This window comes from Pipistrellus hanaki, assembly GCF_964339955.1.
Source record: "Pipistrellus hanaki genome assembly, chromosome: 1".
Classification (NCBI taxonomy): domain Eukaryota; kingdom Metazoa; phylum Chordata; class Mammalia; order Chiroptera; family Vespertilionidae; genus Pipistrellus; species Pipistrellus hanaki.
This window is the reverse complement of record NC_140503.1, coordinates 59,743,024-59,768,719: the sequence shown is the minus strand read 5'-3', so window position 1 is coordinate 59,768,719 and position 25,696 is coordinate 59,743,024. Positions and strand designations below refer to the sequence as shown.

General features: G+C 47.2%; 1 protein-coding gene across 3 annotated transcripts in view; it reads right to left on the bottom strand.

Annotated features, from left to right (window-relative positions):
* The window catches only part of FRMD5 (FERM domain containing 5), a 271,184-nt gene that overhangs the window by 45,424 nt on the left and 200,064 nt on the right, over nt 1–25,696 (bottom strand). The window lies entirely within an intron of this gene.

Genomic DNA, 25,696 nt, shown 5'->3' with positions numbered 1-25,696 from the left:
AGGTCCTTATGTATCCTAAGTGTGGTATAACACAGCCACCCCTATATCCACAGACACCTCCCCTTTAAAAATACATTGGCAGCACATTGCACTCCATTCTGTTCTTGGGATTTCCCTCCATTTGGGGTATCTTGCAAATCCTTCCAAAGCAGTATGAATAGATAAACCTCACAGTTTTTTTTTTTTTGTTTTTTTTTTCCTAATAGAAAAATGGAAGCCTCACATTTTTAACTGCTGCAAACCACTGGAATGAACCTAAATTTATCTACCCAGCTCCATGATGACGGAATTTGTTTCTAATCTTCTGTTACAAACAACATGGCAATGAGCACGCAGTGACCTTTATTTCCATCACCATTCCTGCTTCACAGGTCGCGGGCTCCCCATCGCTCTCAGGATAAAGCCCACACTCTGATCTCGGCCTCCAAGGCCCTACAGGACGACCTGGCTCCTGCCTCTTCTCTGAACTCGCCCCAAATCACTCTCCTCTCTGCTCTCTGCAAAGCCTCTCTGTTCCAAAATGCTCCAATGCAGTTCTGCCTCTGCAGTTCCTACTCCCTCTGCCCGCACGCTCTTCCTCCAGCTCCTCCCTCAGCTCTTCCCTCGCCACTCCTGTCCTTGGGTCTCCGCTCAAATGTGCTCCCAGCAGAGGGGTCCTCCCCTATCGGATGGCCCCTCCCAGCTCCTTTCTATCTCATTTACCCTCCTCATGTCCTTCACGGCTCTTACAGCAATCTGTAATTACCCTGTTGATTTGTCTACTTATTTGTTGTCTGTTTACTTTCTAGGCTGTAATTTATATATATATATATATATATATATATATATATATATATATATATATATATATATATATATATTTACTGATTTCAAAGAGGAAGGGAGAGAGAGAGAGAGATAGATAGAAACATCAGTGATAAGTTTGAATCATTGATTGGTTGCCTCTTGTGCACCTCCCACCGCAGATCAAAGCCGCAATCCAGGCATGTGTCCTTGACCACAGTTGAACCAGGGACCCTTCAGTCCACACGTCAACGCTCTATCCACTGAGCCAAACCAGCTAGGGCAGGGGCTATAATTTTTCTGAGGGCAGGAGTCTTCCTCCTGAACTTAGCACAGGGCCTGGCATATGGCAGGTACTAAATCCTCAATAATTATTTGTTGATTAAACCAATGACTGAATGAATAGAAGGTAGAGGGTTAGCTGAGAGTTTTCACAAAATGTGAGAAAATTAGGCCATTTCTAAACCCATAACCTTCTCCTTCAGGGACCTGCCTGGCAGGTGGATGGCTCGCAGGAAACTGTCAGGACCTCTGGAGCTCTGTGAGCATCCATCTGTGGGCTTGTCCCCAGTGGTCTCCATCTCTGGTGGCCGTGTCTAATTCTGCATGCAAATCGAGGTTGTCTTATAAGATCCAAAGCCTCTCACCTGCGCCAAGGCCCTGGGCTATTACAGGAGGGCCTGGCTCTGGTCCATGAAGATTTGCACCTCACCTCTTCCTCTTCTGCTGCCTCACCCCATACTCTCCCAGGAGAACTAGGGCAGAGTATCATCTCTCAGCAAAAATCCTCAGAAACTTATCCTTAGGGGACTGGGAGGATGAGTGGGAGGAAGCCATAAAGACCTCCCTCTCTTCTGCTGGCCTCACACTCCCTCTCACAACATAATCCTGAGGCCCTGGGCCCCACTCTCCTCCTCCCCACCCCGCCTTTGGTCTCCCACCGGAAAGAGCTACTTTCAGGACAGAGACTTGCGAGGAGTCACACCGGGACACCAACCAGGTCTTTCCAAGGATTTCATCAACAACTGCCATTTTGGGCAGGGGCTGCCGGCCGTTTCCTTACTGAGCCCCAGCAGGTGGGAAGAGCCTAGACTCATTGTGAAGGTTCTGCTGGGAGTAGGGGAACTAATTTAACGCTATCCTGAGCGATTATCCTTCTCAGAGCAGCTGAAAAGGAGTATTAAGAGACAGTCTCTAATGGTGAACATTTTTCTCTACAAATTTTACTTTGCACCAAGCTGGATGCTACACTGTGCCCAGCTGGGGTGAGTTTTAATAGCTGAAGAAGTTTGCTTCCATACATGTAACCACCACATTAGCAGGAGCGTGGGTTAGGCATGAGGAAAACGTGCTTCTGTGATAGAAATCACATGGGCTTTTCTAAGAATCATGTCTCCCATAAATACAGCTCCCTCCCAGGGGCTGGCGGCTCAAACACACTTATAGTTCTCCCGCTCAGAGGAAGAAAAGGAAGCCGGAAGTTATGAAAACAGACACATTCCATTACACATTCCCTTTATCAACTTTTTATATAATAGGGATTTTTTTTTCTTGTGATTTCTAAACATCTGGGGAAACCCCACCAGGAAGTCCCAGTTCCCCTGGGTCTCCATTTCCCAGTGGCAGGTGCATGGTTCTGGGCCGGAGGCTCGGCTCCTGTGTGGACCAGTGAAGAGGAGCACCTTCCTGTGTCGTTCCTCCAGGGTGGGAGGAGGGAGGCGAGGGGAACGGCAGGAGAGGCAGGAACAGAGCTCTGGTTATGGCAGAATTCCCGACGTTTACGTTCCCAGCAGGAACACACACTCAGAGCCCTGCAAGGCACCTTCGCAGAGGGACGGGAAGACCTGCCATCTTCTGAGTGCTCACGTCTGAGGCTGGTGGGGTGCCCTCAGGCAGCCTTGATGGGGAGCAGAAGGGGGGGTGACAGTCAGTTGAACCCTCCTGGTGGGCTTCCTAGGACAAGCTGTTGGCAGGGGCAGGAGTTTAGGAATTTTAAACCACCTGGCTTTGTAGGCCCCCCTGCACGTCCAGATGCTGGCAGTATCCTAAAACCTCTTCTCTGGGGCCTCCCTGTGCTAAGTCCGAAGCTTTCTGGCATATTCTGTGGCAGCCAGTCTTCTCTTTGTTGGATGGCAAAGTCCAGGGAGTTCCATCTTTTTTACCCCTTGCCTGCAGTTGCCCTCACGCTATGGCTAACCCATGTGTTGAGTGCGGAGTGTTGGGTCATTGATCATTCTGGAGAAACAGGCCTGAGCGCGGACAGGTGAGCATTGTGTAGTTGCAATGTCCGGGCTCCAGGCCTGAGGATGTTCACGTTGAGGACAAGTGAGCTGAGGCAGAGCTCCCATACCAGCTAACCTTCGGAGGGACTCTCTTCCAAAGTCATTATTGGGTCAAACTAACGTATTAAGCACGTTAGAAAGTAAATTGGCATCTTAGGAACCACAATGGTACCCACATATGAAAGTCAATGCATATAAGTCAGCCCCTTTCATCTCTCTGCATGGTGCCCAGAACGATTCGGAGCCCCTAGGAATCATTCTGGAACTCTGAGGCAGGGAGAAGTCCTGCTCTCACTCCTCCCTGGGGCTCCTGGCTTTGTTTCTCGTGGTTTGCTTTAGGGGAGGGGCTGAGGCAGCAAGCAGTGACCCAAATTAGTTGGTTAATTGTATTTTCTGTCTCATAAACAATACCCTGGGGCAGGAGAGCCGGTTTTATTTGAACCCCTTCAAGCACATGTGTCAAACACAAGGCCCGCGGGCCAAATCCAGCCCGCCAGGCCTTGCAATGTGGCCCGCACCGCGCTGTGATCACTGCACTCCGCTGTCAGTTTATGACATTGTCAGTTTATGACTGTTCAGTAAACCATTCGGCCCTCGATTTAGGCTGGATTTTAGATTTTGGCCCCTTCTCTGATTGAGTTCGACACCCCTACGAGGGCCAATCCCAGGGATGCTGGCAGAGTGCATCTCCACGAGAGGGGCTAACACGTAGAGAGCCCCCCACTCATTGGGCCTCACCTTATTCTATCCAGCTCACCTGTGAGGCAGCCACTTTTAAGAGCAGACTACGTGTGTCTTAAAGAGGGCAAGGGTGAGCCGGACTTTCTCAGTTCCAAGCTCCATGCTGTTATAGGGGAGCTGGCCTTGGTTTCCTGGGACCTTAGAGAAGGCAGAGGTGAGACGGAGGGCAGGCGACAGTGCACACCTGCAGTCCAAAAGCACAGGAGTCCCGGGAGGAGAGAGGCCTCGCCAGGATGGGGTGGCCAGAGGGTGAGAGCTGAACAAGTTGTCCTCAGAGGCCTCTATCCTAGCTTACCTTTATATTTAAGTGTCTTTTAGGCCAAGGACTTCCTTGCTTTCCTTACCAATGTCAGCTAAGGGCATGAGTATGCCATGCCTGCAGGGTTCATGCTGTGTAAAAGCATGTTAATGCCACAGAGGAACAGCCACATTCGTTCATCTTCTCAGGGCCATGGCATAAGAATCATGTCTTATGAGCACAATGAGCTGAAAAGTGTGAATCATTTACTGTGGTGCAGCCCCACCTCCGTGTTCACATGCTACACCCAGCCTAGCTCCCCCAGAGGGAGGACAAGGGGCACACATGCTAGCAGCAGGCCCCCAGATTTCTGAGCCTCAGCACCTACCACACAAATTTGCATTTTTTTTGATGGGAGGGAACCCCTGCTGAGCTCCTGGCCCAGGATGCCACTTTTCTTGCAGAGTCCTAAACCAACAAAATCTGTCCCAGAACTGCTGAGGCTGCGGTGAAAAAGCTCACTCTGGGAGCAGATGGGGAAGTCATTCCGGGGAGAAATGCAGCCACGCTGTCTTCCAGAGCAGGTTGTCCCAAATGCATCAGGGCCACGCCCAGGCGTGCCTTCCGCTCTCTGCTCTCAGAGGAGATGGACCCCAGGACTCAGGCCGGCAGGCTGGGGCCTACCAGGCACTCGGTAGCTAGGCTAGAGAACCAGGAGGCTGCTGGGGGGCCAGGAGGCCCAGCGCCAGTGCAGGGAAGGCAGAGTTCTGAGGGAGAGGGGAGCATGCTTACCCAGACTCCTGCAGCCACTGGCCTCGCCTCGTCCTTAATAAAGGCAACGATCTCTTGCACCAAATACTCCCCAGTCTACATGCAAACTGAGGGAGTTAGGTGATTTTCATGATGGGAATCGCTATCTGCAGGTTCAGATGCCAGGCATGGGGAGCCTCAGGGAGCTGCGCTGGCAGTCCTTGCTTGGGTCAGAGAACTGGCTTAGCTCACTGTCACACTGCATGCAGAGGATGTGCATGTGGGGCAGGGAAAACACGTCCAATCTGTGTGCAAGTAAATGTCATGGGAGGGAGGACTGAGCGTTCTGTTAGCGCAGATGGCCCAAAACACACTCAACAAGGGCAATTAAGATCCTCTGAGCAGAACCTTCAAACCAGCTGCTGCATAGCTTTAACCGCAGGGCTAATGAGAGGGCTGGACTTATGGAGATATCAGTGATGATGCTTCAAGAGCCAAGGCATGTTGCCCTGCTGGCTTGGCTCAGTGATTGAGCGTCCTATGAGCCAGGAGGTCACGGTGTAATTCCCAGTCAGGGCACATGCTGGGGTTGTGGGCTCTGTCCCTGCTGTGGGGTGTGCAGGAGGCGGCTGATAAATGATACTCTCTCATCATTGGTATTTCTGTCTCTCCCCCTCTCCCTTCCTCTCTGAAATTATATATATGTTGCAAAGCCACAGTTACAAATGCTTCTCTCCCCAGTGCAAGTGGAAAAAAACCTCACTAGAACAACAAAACTGAGAGTCTCTGGAGAGGAATGAGCCAGCGGGGGCCAGGAGTCAGATGTGGAGAGATGGTTTAAATGCTGAGTCTTGGGAAAGCAGTAGGATAAACCCAAATGTCCCAATAGTGGCACTCTCTGTCCCAGTGGTGGAGGGGGGGTGCGAGGGCAAGCAAGAGAGGAGACAGATGGCTAGCTCACTTGAGACTAGTTTCCTTAATAAACAAATTCAGAACCACACCACGCTCTGGAATAGTGGTTCTCAAACTTGAGTCTGCAACAAAACCACCTGGAGGGCCGTTCAAACACACAATGCTGGGTCCACCCCCGCCTAGAGCATCTGGTTCAGTGGGTCTGGGGCAGGCCTAGTAATTTGCATTTCCAACAAAGTTCCAAGGCGAAGCTGAGGCTGACGGCGTAGGGAGCAATGGACTAAATGAGCCTTTCTCCAGCACCTATTGGTCACTATCAGCTCTCGGAGCAAAGACTGCTGGGATAGGGGGAGGAAAAAGGATATTTGAACTTTACTACCATGCAGCTGTCAGCACACTTCTCACTTTTCACGTTTTCACCTACCATGACTACCAACTTCAAAACATCAGGCTTGTCAGCTAAGTACCACAGGGAAACTCTGCTCCTCCCTGCCAGGGTCTCAAATCCTGCCTTTCATGGCAGTGGGCAGGTGCCCCATTCTGGATGGAAAGATCAAGTCCCCCGTTACCGCTCCCTTTCAATGGCTAAGTAGCTCAAAACTCACTGCACTTTTGCCATGAACCAGATCATCAGAGCACAAAGCTAACAGTTATCATCAGACCTAATTCTGACAGTGCTTCCTTCTCACCTCAGTTCTGCTCTCCTGGCCTCTAGGAGGTGGATGGGAGCTGCCCAGACCTCTGCCTGCTGCCGCCTCTCCCCTGTATCTGTGCTCTTCAAGCTTCTGGGTCAGACTTTGTCTTGGAGTCATGACCAGCCTTCTCCTCTCTCTCTCTTCCCTGGGTGGGAAGTGGATGCATATAGGATATGTGCCCCGAGGATGTTCTTCCAAGGAAAGAAGCCTGTGCTCGGCTCTGAGCAGGGGGTTTGGGGCAGGAGGGAAGTGACCGGAGTGAGGAAAGGCAAATTCTGATTTTGAACTCCTGGGTGAGTCATTTCTCTCGCCCAGCCTCAGTTTCCCTGTGTAAACAATTTCACGTCCCGTTATGTGCCCAGATTCTCTCTTTCTGTTATTAGTTGACTAGAGTAATCGTACTCCAGGCCCATCTTCTCTTAAAGGATGACAAAAAGAGAAGTTTCCCCCCCCACCAAAAGAAGGATAATTTGGTAGCTTTACAAAGTAGATATTTATTAAGACATTTATTGCAGGTTTAATTAAGTAGAAAACTCAGGGCCATTGCTCAAAGTAAATATAGAGAGTAACTAAACAATTCATTCAATTCTAGAATCTGCCTCCAGCAGGCCAGAGACAGTGCAGACCATTATATGAAACAGTTATTCTGCTAGGAGTCTGGGCATTTTACATTCTGCTGTGAGCTATGAAAAAATCCTATTAGATCATCCTGTGCCTGCCCCCAGCCTTGTACAGTGAGGACTGTTCTGAATCTTCCCAGAATGCACCTGCGGCTCTGCCTCTCCCTCTTCTCCCCAGGCCCATGGTTTCCTAGGCTACACCCAGGTGGCAGTGGGCTCCTGAATTTCTATCTGGAAGGGCCTTGGGATGGGGGTGATGGAATAAGGTTTTATTTGCATGGCCCCGTATATAAGATTTATCCAATAAAGAAGGGGTAGGGGATGACACAGATGAGAAGGGACTGATAAAGGGTCCCTTCACCTCATCCTGCATGATCCTAAACTCACTCCGAGACAGAGCTTCTGAACTTGGGCTGAGGTAGAAGTTAAGGGTGAGTGCCCTCGGTCCCTGAACTTGTTCGTTTCCTGAGGGTTCTCCCAGGTGTAATACCTCAGTGGCTGAGTAGCAAAGAATGCCTCTTGGTCTATAAATAATTCTCGGGTTTGGAAATGTTATCACCTAATGTGCTCTGGGGTGGGGCGGAGATGACCAGACCCTCACGGCATCAGGTAAAGCCATGGTCCAGGCCTTGCAGTGGGAAAGAGAGCAGAGGGGCCAGAGAAGTGGCCTGGAGAGCAGGGGTGAGTGCAGGAGAAGCAAGAGCCTTAGCTCAGCAGTTGCCCCTGAGGCCTCTGGCACATCCCTGCCACCACCGAGCCTTTGCGTGGCAAGGCCACCAATACGGAGACCAGGAGAGCCCTCAGGGCTGCACAGCAACACGGGTCGAGGTGTCACCACTGAAAATACCTTGCACATCTGCTGCAAACTCAGTATTGTGTAATTTGAAGGCCAAGAAAAGGATGACAAACCATTAGGAAAAATGCTAAATTCAATATACAGCTGGCCCGTGAACAATGCGGTGTGTGGGGCACTGACACCCTCCTACCCCCTTTGAAAATCTGAGGACACGTTTGACTCCAGTTGGCCCTTCACATCTGCAGATTCAACCAACTGTGAAACAGTATTTTCAATCCACACTTGGGTATCCGCAGGTGGGAATGGGAAAATACTGTTTTGATTTTTGGCTGGTTGACTCACGAAACACATGGACATGAAGGGCCAACTGTATTTATTGGAAAATATCTGTGTATAAGTGGACCCACTCAGTTCAAACCTGTGTTGTTCAAGGGTCAACTGTCTGTCTATCGACGGCCTCCGTTGGGCAAGGCACTACCTATGCGTTTTCAGGGCTGCAGGGACCTGGGCTTTAGAGACACCTGAAAAGTGACTTAGAAAAAGCCCGCTTCCTTCCTCTCATCTCACGGCCCTTACCTGCCCTACGGCTGCCCCTCCTGCATTTGTGTCCACTTTCTTCTTCATTACCCGGAGAGATGGAAGTATGCTACCCACAGTTTGCACTCGTGGTGCACAGGAGCCTTGTACTTCCTGAGGAGCATCTGCTAATTAACTACTAAGTGACGTGGCCAGGCTAATAGCGGGAGATTAGCACTAGCTAATCTTATGAGCTCTTCCCTCCTGGGTCTTCAACTCCTAAAACCCAGTGAGAGGAGTGTAGGAAACAACTGAGAAGAATGGTGTTGGGGTAAGACTGTTCCTGGAGATGGAGTCCCCGTCCAAAGCAGAAATTCATTAACCCTAGATATTCATTTCAGGATTGGTCCCCCAGGTATCACCTTTAGTCTAGTTTGCTGTACTTGAGAGGGACAGGGGCTCCCAGCCTCAACATCATTGTGTACTACACAGATGCCTGTGGCACAGCCAGCCACCCACACAGTCACAGGACCCAGAAACATGGCTCCACTTTTGGGAGGAGGGGGGAGGAGGAGGGCTCCTTGCCATTGGATGGGGAATGAAAAGTTCAATCATCTTGGAAAAGACTAATCATTACACCTGCTTAATTATATCAATGTCAATCTCATAGCCAGTTCTTTTTAGGAAGTTGATGTTGTTCCATGTTTCTGGGTTCCTGTGGGCTAGGATTTAGGATGTCTTTAACTTCTGGAAATGATCCAACACCCTGGTACGGGCATATCCCGTATGTCTCTAGGGAACCTCCTCTTTCCCTTGTCGTTCTTCCTGAAGCTCTGCCTGTCTTTCTAAGACATTTCCTGACACCTGGTCAAGGTGCCACAGAGTATTCTTTGGGCTTCAGCGCCTTGGGCCACTGGTTAATAAACACAGGACTGGATGCCTGCCTGCCTTATCACTTGCCACAGGTCAGGCTCCTCAGGAAGGTACTCTGGGAGGGAGTTGAGCATGCAGGATGTTTTTAAGATGTGCTCTTAGGATCATGGGAAGGACTGAACAAAGCTGCGATAGGCAGCGGGAGAAGCTGAGCTATGACACAGGCCTCAGGTGGAGTCGGCTGGACCATGGGAAGCTCTGGAGCTAGAACGATCCTTCAGAGTTGCTTTGAGTTCTGCCAGAATAGCCCCGCCTTTTGTACCCCTGCCTTAAGCAGTCACTGGGTAGGGACCACTGCCAATGGCACTCCCAAGGGGGACCGGGTGGGACATCTGAGTCTATCAAATCTCTCTCAACGCAAACCCCAAATCACACTATCATTTCTTAAGAGCCTACTATGTGCCAAGCATTCTGCAAGCATTATCAATAGTGCCTTGAACAATTCCATTAAAAAGGAGTTCTAGCCGAAACTGGTTTGGCTCAGTGGATAGAGCGTTGGCCTGCGGACTGAAGGATCCCAGGTTCGATTCCGGTCAAGGGCATGTACCTTGGTTGCGGGCCCATCCCCAGTAGGTGGTGTGCAAGAGGCAGCTGGTCAATGTTTCTCTCTCATCAATGTTTCTAACTCTCTATCCCTCTTCCTTCCTCTCTGTAAAAAAATCAATAAAATATATTAAAAAAAAAAAGGAGTTCTAGTTACTCCATTTTTACACAAGAGGGAACTAAAGCTCAGTGGAGTTAAGTGACATGCCTAAGACCACACAACTAATATGTGACCTCAAGCCCAGGCCAGCCTTGCCCCAAAGTTCACACTCTTCCCGTTATGCTGAACTCTCATCTGCCGATTTTCTCACATGGCTCCTGCACAAGCAGCCTACAGCTCCCTCCTTCTGTGTAGCTTTGGGTTGGATTTGTAATCCTCTGATTATATGTCTAATTATGTGGCTGAAGATTAGCAACAGCTAATCTTACCTGGGCCCATTGCTTGAATTCTTTTCTGAATTCTCTGGATCTCTTAGACCTGGGCACTATCGGCCTGCTTCACACAGAAAACCACTCTTAGAAAAAAAGTCCAGATGCTGGGCTTGCAAGGGGGAAATCTTCAAAACCTAACAGAAAACTAGTGACTTAGTCAACCATATTTGAAGATGATAAGAATGAGCAGCATTTAAAGCCAGATTTCTTACTTTTTTTCTTTTAGGTTTTGGGGTATCAGAACATTTCCAAATTTCTATATTCCAGAGATTAGATATCAGCTCGTAACAAATCCCAACACGAGAAGTTACATGCACCCTTTCTATATTCCCAAAGGCAGTTATCAATCTTGTTCTTCCTTTCTGTACTCCAGAGAGCCCTAATCTTCAACATGATGTGTGTAGGCCAGAGGAAGTCATTGGCTCATTACAAGAAGAGCTGCTGCATCAGCCAAGTGATACATCATTGCAAGTCTGCTGGGCTCTGGAGGCTTTCTCCCCGGGTACAGTGTCTCCTATGTCGTCGTCTGAGCTGCTCTTTTCAATCCATCAGAGATGCTTTCTCAGACGTGCATGTGGCACCTGACTGTGCAAGTGGCCAGTTGGCGGAACAGGCTCTGGAGCAGCCTCCTCACATATGCAAGTCCTCCCTGCACTTCAAGTAAGAATTCTTTCGAGGCCAAATTACTTATACCTACTCTCCCTGTCGGGAGACGCTAGAGATGAATGATGAGTTGGCTGCCTCAGTTTTCCACTAACTAGAGGCGAACAGAATTTTTGGGTAGGAAGAATCTCTCACAAATCATAACGGGATGATATAGTATGTCATCACCTGCATATGTACAAGGTACAGGGATAGTTGGACGGAATGAGACTACCAGAAAGATCACACCAAGGAAGTGATTTACAAATTGAGTCTTGAAGGATATGGAGAAGCTTGCCAGCCAAGGAGTGGGCATACAGCAGGGGCAACTGTGTGTGCAGAGCAGGGCATGTTGTAAGAATTTTAACCGCCTGCCCTGGTGAAAGGAGGTCTGCTGAAGGATGTCAATGTGGAGAGGCAGACAAGGGCCCGGTGGCGAAGGGGCTCGAAGGGCATGCGGAGGACTTCATTCTGCAGGTGAGGGCACGGGGTGGGAAGACTGAGATTTCATGTTGCTGGAGGAGGACTGGCAGATGGTAAGGAAGGCCAGTTGGAAAATCACTATAAAAATCCAAGGGAGCTCGGAGGGGCACCCAAACTAAGATTATGGCAATGAGGATAAAATGTGACGGGTTAAAGTAATATTTAAGTGGTAGAATAGTGTTTAAGTGACTAATTTGAAGAGGGGTGTGAATGAGAAGTAGGAATGGGAAATAATTTCCACAATTTCAGTTCAGCAAGGAGCCTGGAGGAATAGGTTGAAAAGCTATCTTTAAATAGAGCGTAATCATGATGACTTTAGTGAATGGGTCATTAATTCTTCTAAGGCTCTGACTATTAAATTAAGGGAAGAATTAAGATTTCTTAGATCAGTCATTACATTGATTTGTTTTTAGAGTACACTGTTTAGGAAGATTTAGTTTTTAAAAAAATGCTTGCTAGAATACATTTTTTTTCTTGTCCATACCATGGTTGAATTCAGTTATCAAAGTACAGAAATCATCCTATATAATAAAAGACTAATATGCAAATCGACTGAACAGCAGAACGACTGGTTGCTATGATGCACACTGACCACTGAGGGTGGTGGTGGTGGTGCAGATGCTCAACGCAGGTGCTGCCCCCCGGTGGTCAGTGTGCTCCCACAGGGGAGAACCACTCAGTCAGAAGCCGCGCCCATATCTGACAAGCACAGCAGCGCTGGCAGGTGCCTCTCCCACCTCTATGGCAGTGCTAAGGATGAGCAGGGAGCAGGTCTAAGCCATCAGTTAGACATTCCCCGAGGCTCCCAGACTGTGAGAGGGCAAACGCTGGGCTGAGGAATCCCCTCCTCCCCCCAAGTGCACAAATTTCATGCACAAGGCCTCTAGTGTTTATATAAATAGAGATATGTACAGTTCTTTAAAGCAAATTTCAGATGCTCTCTTCTGAGCTTCCATAGCATTTGGGCCATATTCTCCATCTTACTACGTTGTAATTATTGACTAGTTTGTCATGGAGACAGGGCAGGTGGGGCAAGGATGTAGTCAAATTCCTTTTGGTATGCCTCATCCTTGAACTACAGTGGCCGCTCAAGACACGAATCTTGACTGTATAAAAGCTGTGAAAATGAAAGTAGTTGGGTATCTCTACAAATCCCACCCCAAGTCCCCTTTTCCCAGACTGGCCAGCAGAAATGAAACTAACTCTGCGCAAAAACTATGGGCATGCTCGGGCTCTGGGAGCTGGGTCTCTGCACTAACTTCAAGTTGTATCTTGGTGAAACTGACCAAGGAGAGTCAATTCCAGGCACAGAAATATATATGAAGATTTAGCCCATCAGCAGGAGCTATGGAGGCAATATTTTTTCAACTCTTAAGATTCTGACTCAAAAATATAACGAGAAAATTACTGGTGCTCATGTTTATGGTCAAATTAACCAGTACAGGTGCAAAATGTTTTCACTTGAAGTTGAATCTCAAAAGCCTCATTTGCATTTTCTCTCACTAGAGGATATTGTTAGAAAAAGCCAGAATTGCTATTACAGGGATGAAGGAAGAAGGTATTTCATCTTTGGTTCTTCTAAGTTGAATGAAATATTTTAAATTAATCATCTGTCATTAGGAGATTTGTCCATATGCTCTTTACAAATTACAGTTGCTATTATAGAAATTTATAATTTAAGAATTTATGAAGGTCAAAAATATGGAATTCCAACTAATATCTGAAATGAGAGTCTCAAAGACAAGAGTCCCTCGTCTCTGCCCCTTCCCTCTCCTAGAGCAATCTCGTCTAAGGGCTACTGCGGAGAGGCAGACATTTCCAAATGCAGTAACACTGAAACTCAGTATGAGTTTTAACAACTTGCTTTTCAGTCTATGGGCTTTGACAATCTAAATTTAGATTTGCTTAATGGAATGGCTTTGCTTTAAAAAACAGATTTTTATCAAGGGCATTATAACCTTATTCTCCCTGAAATTTATTTAACGCTAGAGGCCCGGTGCACGAAATTGGTGGGGGTGGGGGTGGGGGATCTCCCTCAGCCCAGCCCGTACCCTCTCCAATCCAGGACTCCTTGAGGGATGTCTAAACCGGCAGTCAGACATCCCTCTCACAATCCTGGACTGTTGCTCCTAATTGCTCATCTGCCTGCCTGCCTGGTCACTCCTAACTGCCCCCTCCCCATGGCCATGGTCACCCCTTACTGTCCCCCCTGCTGACCTGGTCTCCCTCAACTGCCCCCTCTGCTAGCCTGGTCGTCCCTAACTGCCCCTCCTGATGGCCTAGGGGCCCCCCCCCCCCCACTATCCCCCCACCAGCCTGGTCACCCCTCCCTGTCCCCCCAGCCAATGGAGGGAAGGGCTAAGGGCTGGGATGGTTGAGGGGAAAAGTTGAAAGTCCTGCGAGATGGGCAGGGAGTCTCCAGGACAGAAGGGGGTCTAGACTCATCCTGTCCTCTTCTTTTCCCCTGCTCTCCACATGGCGGTCACATGGCCTTCTCTCTGTTGCTTAAACACTCCCAGCTCATTTTGAAAGACAGAGGCACTGAATGATGACTTTGTTAATTTATTTACTAAAGCTAATTAAAGTAGATACTTTGGAAGTCTCAGGTAATTTCAGTCTTTAAAACAGTGGATGACACAATTCAAACAGGAAACTCATTCTCTTGTTTCACTTATAAGCTAAAAAGTACAGTTTGTTTTTTTTTAAATTCCCAAACATTTTTGTCAATTTGGAGTGAATTGATCCAAAAAGGAGGAAAAAGTTTTTCATATCTGCAGAAGTGACCATTTTTCAAGTTATCACTTGAGTAGAATTTAAAGAATACTGGTACTTAGGTGCCTTCTATTTCATTGTATGATATCTATTAAAATCTCAATTTCCTTATAGAAATGTCTTGAATAATTTATTTTTAGCAAACATTACACAGGGAGGGCTGCTGAATATTTACCTTAGATCTGAGAGTATTATAACCCTATTATAACCCAACAAAAATTTCCATTTATGCTGTGTTCCAAACTCCATATATTTAGACGTTATCTCAATACCATGCTGATAACCTTGAGTTATCAGTTAAAATTGACAGTTATAACTATCTTCCTATAGAGTTTATGTGCTGTTTTACAAAAATAAAATCCATGTGAAATTTAACACTTAGATTTTAAAATTATGGTTATTATGGTTCCTGGTTTTTTAAAAAAATATTTTGATTTTTTTTTACAGAGAGGAAGGGAAAGGGAGAGAGAGTTAGAAACATAAATGAGAGAGAAACATCAATCAACTGCCTCTTGTACACCCCCTACTGAGTATGTGCCTGCAACCAAGGTACATGCCCTTGACCGGAATTGAACCCAGGACCCCTGATTCCGCAGGCCGACACTCTATCCACTGAGCCAAACCAGTTAGGGCTATGATCCCTGGTTTTAAGGTGGTTTCAAGGAATAGGAAAGCATGAAAAACAAAAGGAAGAATGAACAAACAATGAAGGAAGATGGAGGTGGGCAGGAATGCGTAGATTGGCGGACTGACAGAGTGATTCAGAAATGCGAAGAGAGAAGCAGCATCACAGCCAGAAGGAAGCAGCCAAAACACAGCGTGTCTGACAGAGCACGCGCAGTCCTGGAAAAGTGTAAGTTTTGATAAGTTCAATTTTTCTTGTTACTGAGGCAGAGGCAGCTGGGATACATGAAAATGAAGAGATAACTAAAACCCTACCACATTTCAAACACCTCTAGTAAACTAAAAAGCTTTACCTCAGCTGTTAGCAAAAGCTAACATGTGGCCACTCTGAGGATTGTTAAATAGCTTTCCTTGGGGCTAATCTCCACCCTCCCCCATCTCCAGTGGAGATGCCAAGTAAGAGGGGTGGGCAGGAAGGGAGACAGCAAGCGCATGCTAACTGAATGCTGACTGAGTGGCAGCTGTGTCAGACACTGTGTTAAGCATTCACATGTATTCTTTCATCACTATGATAATCGTTTCCCCATCTGTTAAATGAGAATTGTAAGTTCACTGAACAGAAAACTAAGCACAGAGAAGGTAGGTAACTTGTTTATTATCACACAGTAAATAACGGAGCTGGGAACCAGACCCAGGCCGTTTAAATACAAACTTTGAATACGTAATCACTGTTCCATGTGGCATTTTCCAAATAACCAAGTTAGGAGGACAAACGGGACTGAAAGTGAGCTGGGCCCTCGCACCCGGCGGTTGCACGGAAGGCTGTCAGGATGTGGCGGCAGGCGTCCGAGTGGGTCACAGCTCGTCAGTGTAACCTCTGACAGCCGCCATTATTTTTAAGTGAGGGGGGTGGGAACCTTACCTGAGCCTAGTAATCCTTTCTCCTAAATTCAAACAGGGACATATTAAAGAGTTAAAGATGCTAGAATTTTTGACATGTTTACTTCAATATATTACAATGTCTACTAAATGTCAAATACCCCTTGAGGGAAAACATTCCAGTAGCGTGGTGATTGCATCACGTAGCAATTATGAGGCTAACTTCTAAAGCGGTTTTCACAAAGGGCGTAATTTTTTTCAAAGTATGTATAAAAAACCTCCACCACACACCAAAGCTCTCTAGATATCTTCAAATCATGTTCCTGTTTTTTTATTCAGGCTCTATTTATAAGCAACCGGTTCTCAGAATGCTCCGGAAAGGCCAGGCCTCACGCTGTCCTCTCACTGACAGGCCTCGGAGCAAGAGAGGCCCACACACGTCGCCGGCAGAACCCACTTGCGCTCGGGCTCTGCAATGAGTCACACGCACATTTCCTAAGGACCTCCGAGGGTTGCAAATGGGATGAAATGAAAATAGCCAAAGGTTCAGGGTCGGCCACCTTCGTCTCTTTCCTACCTGCCACCTGTCCACAGGTCATTAGGTTACATCACGCTTTTATACATAAAGATATAGAATTTGGGGGACTCTTCTTGGGACGTTGTATTTCCCAGCCATACAGGCCCGGACCAGCGGCGAGCAGGGTCCAGGGCTCCACAGGTCAGGAGGCAAAGCCACAGGGAGAGAACTCAGCGAGGCTCACGGAGGGAGGCACCCCGGACTCTGAGCTTACTTCAGAGCCTGTGTGGCTGCCTCAGGAAGGAAGGGCTTGCAACAGCCCCGTAAGGTTCCTGGCAATAACCGCAAGCTCCTTACCCCCCTCTCCCCCCCTGCCTTCGCCTCAGCCCGTCCGGTGCCACCTCCTCGCTCACTGTCCGCGAGAGTCCCTCCTCACAATGGACTCTTGACCCGCCCTCTAAACCAGTCTGAAGGCCCTCCTAACTCCCCAGCCGGTGCCATGACTATTCATAAACATATTCGATTCCCTGCTAGACGGCAAGCTCCCTTCTAGTGGGACAACATCCAGTCCCTTTTCTGAAACTCATGGAGCCTTGCAGGGAGATGCTCACCACAGGCCAAGCACATACTGCACACTGATCCTGGAGCCAGGTCTGAAAACGGAGACGTCACAGGCAGCTGTGAAAACCACAGGCCTGGACGGGCAGCATGTGAGCCTCGGGATGCTCATGCCTTCTGCAGCGCCCGAGTTCTCAGACTATCCTACACATGCCAATGGTGCTTTCCGTACTCACTACTGTCCCAAAGGTGAAGCAGCCCGCTTAGGCAATGGCTGTTTGGACATATTAGTCATGCATCAGGTATCCTACATTGAAAAGCAGGCAGGTAACTTGCTTATTATCACACAGTAAGTAACGGAGCCGGGAACCAGACCCAGCAGAAGTGCCTTGGACACAAGGCATCCATTACAGACACACTGATCTCTCACGCGCTGCCAGGTACATAACTGAAGAATCAGTGTGCCTCTGGGAAGTCTGCTTACTTGAAAAAAGAGATGAAAGAAGAAAAGAGCACATATGCATGCTGTGTGGTGACTCTCTGACTTGGGGAGTGGGATCACAGGCGGAGGGGAAGGAGGTGGGTTTGGAAGGGAAGGGCTGGCAGGGAAGAGATGGTGGTGAGGGATGGGGGAGGTTTGGGGGGACACTTCTCAGGCAGCCAGGGGCTTTGGAACTTGTACTGCTCATCATGATGGATGAGCTACTCAACACAAGTGTGCCTCAGTTTCTCTAACTGCTTCCTTCTTCCTCTTGGTATGCAGGAAGGCTGGGAGGTTCTTATATTGCAGGTTCTGTTTACAAATACAAATACACCGCTTAGGGTCTCAGCTCTCCCAGCTGAGGGACCAGTAGCTGGTACACCCTCTGAAGAAGCCTATTCAGATCTCTGCTCCAGAGGCCTGTGTGCCAGACATGCTTCTGCAGAGTGGGGAGGGGCGGGGAAGGAAAATGTGACCAGTGAGGGACACATGCCTCCTTTAATGAGACTCTAAACCCATTACTTCTCTCCTCAAGAGAAAGGAGAGCACGTCCCAGTCTGGGGAGGAGATTGGCTTCACCCTTTAAAACATGCACGCACACTGCTGGTGGGAATGCAGACTGGTGCAACCTTGTGGAGAACAGTGTGGAGTTTCCTCAAAAAACTGAAAATGGAACTCCCATTTGACCCAGTAATCCCACTCCTAGGAATATATCCCAAGAAACTAGAAACACCAATCAGAAAGGATATATGCACCCCTATGTTCATAGCAGCACAATCTACAATAGCCAGAATTTGGAAACAGCCTAGGTGCCCGTCAGCAGATGATTGGATAAAAAAACTGTGGTACATCTACACAATGGAATACTATGCTGCCATAAAAAAGAAGGAATTTTCATCATTTGCAGCAACCTGGATGGAATTGGAGAGCATCATGCTAAGTGAAATAAGCCAATCAATGAAAGAGAAACACCACATGACCTCACTCATTTATGGATAATAAAGAACATTATAAACTGATGAACAAAGATAGATATAGAGACAGTAAAGCAACAAGCAGACTGTCAATTTACAGTGGGGAGGGGAGGGAGATCTGGGGGAGATAATAGATCAACCGAAGGACTTGTATACATGCATATAAGTACAACCAATGGACATAAAACTCTGGGGAGGGAGGGTATGTATGGGAGGGAGGGAGGGAGGCAAAAAAAAAAAATCAATAAAATATATATAAAAAAATAAAAATAAAAAAATAAAACATGCACGCACACAGATGTACACCTAAGCTTGAATTCTACAGGATCAAAGCTGGCGATGGATCCCTGGAGATGACGATTTTGTGGGCCCCCCTCAGCTGTCTCAGATACGCTTGGACACACACACACACACACACACACACACCCCTGGCACGGTCACATTAAGAGAGACATCAACGGAGCCTCTTGACCTCCGTTTCACGGACGGCTCCTAAGTGATGCAGCAGAGGCCACACTCTCCCATTGGACGGGCCTGAGTCCCCAGAGTGAGCTCAGCTTGGGCCCAGCGTCCTGAGATGAGGATGAGATCTCGAACAACGAGGCACAGCTGGGATCCTCACCAGCCACAGCGATCTTAAGACTCTCAAATGGTTTCTCCAGCTGCCTTGCTCAGCTGTGTTAATAACCAGAGACAGAGGCTGGTGTTTAACAGACGAATGCTCTCACCATCTTTTCTGGCGCTCTGATTGTGGGCAGAGCGACACTGACGGTGAACAATGGGATAATGTCCCACAGAATGCCCCTCATGTGAACCGAGGCTGATTAATCTTGGTCTCTTTCCCTGACACATGGTATGAAAACAGATAAAACTCAGGTGGTGCGGCCTGGAAATCAAAGAGGAAAAGCCCTTTAAAAACATTAGCATTATGATTACTAAGGCAAGAATACGTAGGAAAAAAGACTAGAAAGAAATAAGACCAAAAAGTATTAGTGTGTTAAGGTGCTGAGGTTAAGAGGGCTTTTCTCGAGTTTCTAAATGTTCTGTGATGTGATTTTTTTAATAATAAAAATATTTATAAATAAAATAATTCCTGGTGCTCTCTGATTTCAAGCGGTAAATAGTTTGTGCTCTGGATAATTACACATAGATTATTGAATTCTCCACACACCAGATGCTATGATGTGTGGGAAAGCACCTTAGGTATAGTAGGGTAGTATCCATAGATTAAGTATTGTTGTCCTCAATGTTTTCTTTGAGAATTAGGCTACAATCTATTTGGCATGGCTCTCGTGCATTGCGGTGACAGATAATTCAGTACGGCTGAAGGGACAATTCATAATGCCACCAACCAAAAAATCCTTATACAAAAAAAGGGCTTGCCCACTATCTCTTTGAAAATGAAGGGAACAATACTTTGGACAAATTCTAGGTTGGCCAGGCCTCTCTCTTATTTTGGGTGGAAGGCTGAACTGCTAAGGGGAATATTCAGCTAATCTGAGTCTGTACATGCCCACGCATATGTGTGTGTGTGTGTGTGTGTGTGTGTGTGTGTGTGTGTCAGAGCTGCCATGTGGTCAGACTGCCATAGTCTCCCATCCAAGCTGGCCAAAGTGTCTCTTCCAGGAGGAGTAAGATCAAACGGTAATCTGCTCAGCACAGCAAGCAGCTTCCTCCTGAGGTGGGAGAATCTGGAGCTGCCCCACATACGCAAATGCTGCACTGAATATATATCCCAAATACATTTTATCAGGAAGCCGGAGCAACACCAGCATTTATGCTCGGGCCAGCGCTCTATTATGTGGATTACAGTCCACTGGAATCAAATGAATACTCTCCACCACAGCTCAACTGTTCCTTAGACGGTGTTTAATGAGATTCCGCCCAGTGTCACAGCAGAGCTTATGTAATTACTCTATATAACTCCAAAAGCATCTCAGCAGACTGCCTCTCAGGGCTCTGCCGCACTCTGGGTAGTCTGGAGGGTGGCCATCATGCAGAGCTCCGCTTGGGTGACCGAGGCCCCGGCCCTGCAGAACAGCTCCAGGGCGGACTGCACTTGCCTCCTTTCTCCAGAAGGAGTATTACAGGAAGCAAGGGAGCCTGCAGCGCCTAAGCTGGTCCTCCTCAGCCAGGACCGTGAAGGGGGCACGTGTGGCCGGCGTGCAGCCTCAGCCACAGGCCACCCGGAAGGTGGTGTTGCTGAAACCCTGGGACCGTCCGTCCATGAGGGAAGGGGAGTGAGTGGGAAAAGAGGGCGATGGAGTCAAACAATGGTTTGTTCACTTCCTTGGAGAAAACTGTAGGTTGGTGGGAAGCTGAATAAAGAAGAAAAAGTGCTGCTGAGAAAGAGGTTGGCTCTGGTCTTGGGAAGTTACCTAAATTAGGAAACAGGCTCTGATGCACCCCAGCTCCAGGGTGGGGCCTTGGGAAATCCTCCTCCCCTCCCCCAGCTCTGTTCCGAGAATGACCTTCTCCACCTGCAGTTCTGCTTCAGACTGTGAGAGTGGGGGCCCAGAGCTGACGCCAGGGCCAGCATGAAACCCGGGGATTTGCCCTCCAGGCTGCCCAACGAAGGAATTCAATCATGAGGACGAAGAGGCACAGTTTTGATGTCTGCTAACGAGTTCTCAGAGTTCCCAGAATCTGCTAAGGCAGAGTGTGGAGGAGGGACAGGACCAGCATCACAAAGTCCTGGCTTCCCTCTGGTAACACGCCCGCCTTCAAGCAAGGCCCAGCCCTGGTGGTGGAGCTGAGGCGGCGGCATTAGGAAGCAATGTCACTCCTACTCCACAACCAACAACAGGCTTGGTCAGACGGCGACAGGAAACACAAATGGAGGATTCCTAGTCTGCTGGTCTGCTGTGGATTAATTTGTTGTACACGTTCGACTTCTTTGCTCAGCACCACAGTCTATGTTGCTCCCTAAGCTGTGTAGACTCTTTGCCCTTTACACACCTGCCCCTCACATTTCATCTCCACCCCCCACCCCCATAACCATAACCTCACACCTTCCTACAATTCACACTCTTTGTGCAAAAGGAAAGACCTCTTAGCAAGTTTCCACATTGTGCCTTTCATTTGTTACTTCCATGGGTGGTATCATTTGCACTTAGGTGTTTTCATAGCAAGACTCTGGTAATCATAGTCATAGTGCATTTTTAACCCTTCAAAGGGTATTCTCAGTTATTATGGGGTTTCAGCCTCAAAATTCACAGAGACTGGCGGGATGGGCATGTTTCCAAATTTATAAAGGAAGCCTGGCTGGCATGGCTTAGGGGTTGAGCATTGATCTATGAACCAGGAGGTCACGGTTTGATTCCCTGTGGGCTCCATCTCCAGTAGGAGGCTTGATTCTCATCATTGATGTTTCTATCTCTCTCCCCCTTCCTCTCTGAAATCAATAAAAATATTTTAAAAAATTTATAAAGACAGAAAAGGTAACCACAGATTTTATATTTATGGCACAGGTGAAACCAGGCCCCAGGTTTCTGATCTTTACTCAAGGACTCATCCTATGAAAAAGTTCTGTGCTACCTGGAGGAATCATCATTACAGAAGGATCTGGCAGAGCTGAGCTGCCTGTGATGGGAAGAAAGCTACTCAGCCAAGCCTTGCCAGTGCCCAGATTCCACTAAATATCATCAGGAAAAGGGCTACTCAGTGTATGCACTTCTCATCCCTTCCTGCTCTCGGGCTGTCACTGGGGACTGGCACAGAGCTGCACAGATTGTGATCCGGGCATTTTTCTGGGCCAGAGATGCCGCTGTGTGAATGATCGGGCAGGGGGTGGAGGCCAGCTTGAGGCAAGCTCATCCATGCACCGGGCCCTGTCCCTGTCCCTCCGAGGTGCTGTCAGAGGCTACATTTACAGGCCCCATGTTACCAATTGGCCATATGTGCTTCCCAACCCCAAGTCCAGGGGCTGAAAGCACAAGTGAGAATCTGGGGGCCGAAGTAAGATGAGTAATAGTAAAGGGTAGGCATGAGAATGATTCAACAAAGGTAAATGGATTGCTTTTTACTCACCCTGAGGGCATCGCAAAAGGTGTGGGATGGTAGGAATGGGTGTGGGGGAGGGAAGCTGACTCATCCTGGTTTCCTTGTCTGAACAACAACTGTGACCTTTTACTCAGCATTTCAGTAGCCTCTCTTTCTAAGAGCTTGGCCCTGGCCACATCCCCCTTCTCCTGCTGGATGAAGTAGCCTGTGGAACAGGCTGGAGGGTTCATGCCCTTTAATAAGGCTGTTCCCACCACCCTGTAAGGCCCAAGATGAAATTTATTTTTCTTCATGAAGACTTTTCTGATTCCTTCCAAGTAGCTATATTTTCTTCTTTTAAAGGCTCAAAACATTCATCTCTAAAGATGTCTTTTTAATTAAAAAAAATATATATATTTTATTGATTTTTTTACAGAGAGGAAGGGAGAGGGATAGAGAGCTAGAAACATCGATGAGAGAGATACATCGATCAGCTGCCTCCTGCACACCCCCCAGTGGGGAGGTGCCCGCAACCCAGGTACATGGCCTTGACCGGAATCGAATCTGGGACTCTTCAGTTCGCAGGCCGATGCTCTATCCATTGAGCCAAACTGGTTTTGCCTTTTTAAATTTTTTTTTAACAGACACTTGTGCAGCAGGTTCATTTCCCACAAGGAGTAATCATTAGATTATTGTGTCCATTGGAGGTGGGAACTATCCCACTCATCTCTAATCACCGAAGCCCTTGCAATAATGCACTGACTGTTGTGAGTGCTCCATGAATACTGTCAAACACATGTGAATCGTTTTCCGCCCCCCCTCCCCCCCCCCCCCCCCCCCGCCCATCTGTGCTGGGACCTCTCCCTCTGCTTCCCCCCCTTCCCCCCATCTGTGCTGGGACCTCTAACAGGACCTCCCGGCGTTCTCCCAGGTAGCCTTGAGCATGGCGAATGCCCCTCCATGGAAGTGACGAAGCAGAGGCACAGCCTGCATCTCTCATGGGTGTGGTGTAAGTAAAGTTGGACAAGCTGATTTGCCGTTCGAATTAGGTGACTGCTGAGGTTCCTTCTAATAGTTCCACAACTATAATTAAAAAATTTTTGGCTAAATGAAAATAAGCGATTAGTGAATTTGGGGGGCGAATATTAAATACGGAATTAATGAATAAATGAAAAGGGAGTTGGGTGTTGTGGGTGAAGGAAAACACCGAGGAGTCACAGAAGGCTTGCTGGGATGATACAACATAAGGTGCTCTGTGATTAATGGGAAGAACACTTCCCAGGTAAAGTGGGTGTTTCCAGTACAACAGGGTCTGGTATAGGAAATGTCCTGAAGTGAAGTCAAGAGAATACAAAGTAAAGTGACAAGGAGAGCACAGTGAAGGCGCCGAGGGGAAATAAGTGACAATCTGCAAAGACAGTGAACTCACAGACACGGTGTGTGCAGGGCCGGGCGAGGTGGTGTTTTACATTAAGTGTGGGCTTTGGAGTAGTTTAGTACTGGCTGCCATGCTTACTCCTGTGACTTTGGCTACATGATTTAAATTCTCTAGTTTTAGTTTCTTTATGTTTACCATGAAGATACATCTACATCTTCCTGTGAGACTGAATGAGATACACGATGTTTAGCACGGTGCCTAATCCTCATTCATTTAACAGATATTTATTGAGTACAGTGGTGCCTCGCATAAAGAACGCCTCGCACAGCGAATGCTGCACACAACGAACTTCATTTCATGATTCATACAACGAACTTCGTTTCACACAACGAAGTCGCCCGAGCTTCCACGACTGCTTCGCCCGAGCTTCCACGATCGCTGCCGATGTATTGCATCCTTCCGCGCAGGCACTGCAGGCAGTCGTTAGTCACTGCGCTTAACTTAAGCACGTATCGCGGCAATCGTTCTTCATTACGAATTAAATCACGCACATATCACGGCAGTCGTCCTTTTAAGTTAAACTCAATACACTGTATCCGGATTCAGCTGAAGCAAACAGGATCAACGATCTTTACTCCGATACTCTTGTCCGTTATTTCCGGCAGATGTTGGAGAAAAGAGAAAAACAAACGACTTTGGACAGGTTTTTCATGAAACCATCGGCCAAAAAGCAGAAAATGGATGAAGATGTGCAAGATTCGGTAGACTCTACTTAGTCTGTCTTAAAATTAAAAAAATGTGTGTTTTTTTTTTAAAAAAATTATGTTTTTAGATGTATCTAAATAAAAAAATAACAAAAAATTTATCTTTTTTTATGTCATCTTAGCATATTTTATGCTACAGAACGAATTATTTTTTTTTAACATGTATTGTTATGGGAAAACGTGTTTCACATAATGAACTTTTCGCATAACAAACTTGCCCCTGGAACGAATTAAGTTCGTTGTGTGAGGCACCACTGTATCTTGAATGTGCTATAGTATGATAAGCATTTTACATGGTAAGTATTCAGAAAATAGAAGCTGTAATTATTATTATTATTATTATTATTTTTATTTTTATTTATTTTTTTAAAATATATTTTATTGATTTTTAACAGAGAGCAGGGGAGAGAGATAGAGAGCTAGAAACGTCGATGAGAGAGAAACATCGGCCAGTTGCCTCTTGCACACAACCAAGGTACATGCCCTTGACCGGAATAGAACCTGGGACCTTTCAGTCCGCAGACCGACGCTCTACCACTGAGCCAAACCGGCTTCGGCATTATTATTATTTTTAAATAAATCTTTATTGTTCACAATATTACAAAAGTTCCTTATTTTTTCCCCTCCATTGCTCCCCTCCACCAAGTTCACATCCCTCCCTCTGCCCTTTCCCCACCCCCCATTGTCCTCATCCATAGGTGCACAGTTTATGTTCAGTCTCTTCCCACACCCCTCTCTCCCCTTTTCCCCAAGAATAGTCAGTCGCTCCTCTTCCATACCTCTAATTCTATTATATTCACCAGTTAATATTGTTCATCAGATTTTTTTTAATTCCCTTGGTTTTTAGATTCACTTGTTGATAGTTACGTATTTGTTGTTCATAATTTTTATCTTTATTTACTTTCTCTTCTGAAAGAACCCCCTTCAGCAATTCATATAATTCTGGTTTGGTGGTGATGAACTCCTTTAGCTTTTTTTTATTAGTGAAGCTCTTTATCTGACCTTCGATTCTGAGTGATAGCTTTGCTGGGTAGATTATCTTTGGCTGTAGGTTCTTACTATTCATCACCTTGAATATTTCTTGCCATTCCTGCCTGGCCTGCATGGTTTCTGTTGAGAAATCAGCTGGCAATCGTATGGGTGCTCCTTTATAGGTAACTACCTGCTTTTCTCTTGCTGCTTTTAATATTCTCTCTTTGTCTTTTGCTCTTGGTATTTTAATTATGATGTGTCTTGGTGTGGTCCTCTTTGGGTTCTTTTTGTTTGGGGTTCTGTGCGCTTCCTGGAATTGTAGATCTAATTCTTTCACCAGGTGGGGGAAGTTTTCTGTCACTATTTCTGTCACTATGTTTTCGATATCTTGCTCTCTGTCATCTTCTGGGACACCCATAATTCTGATATT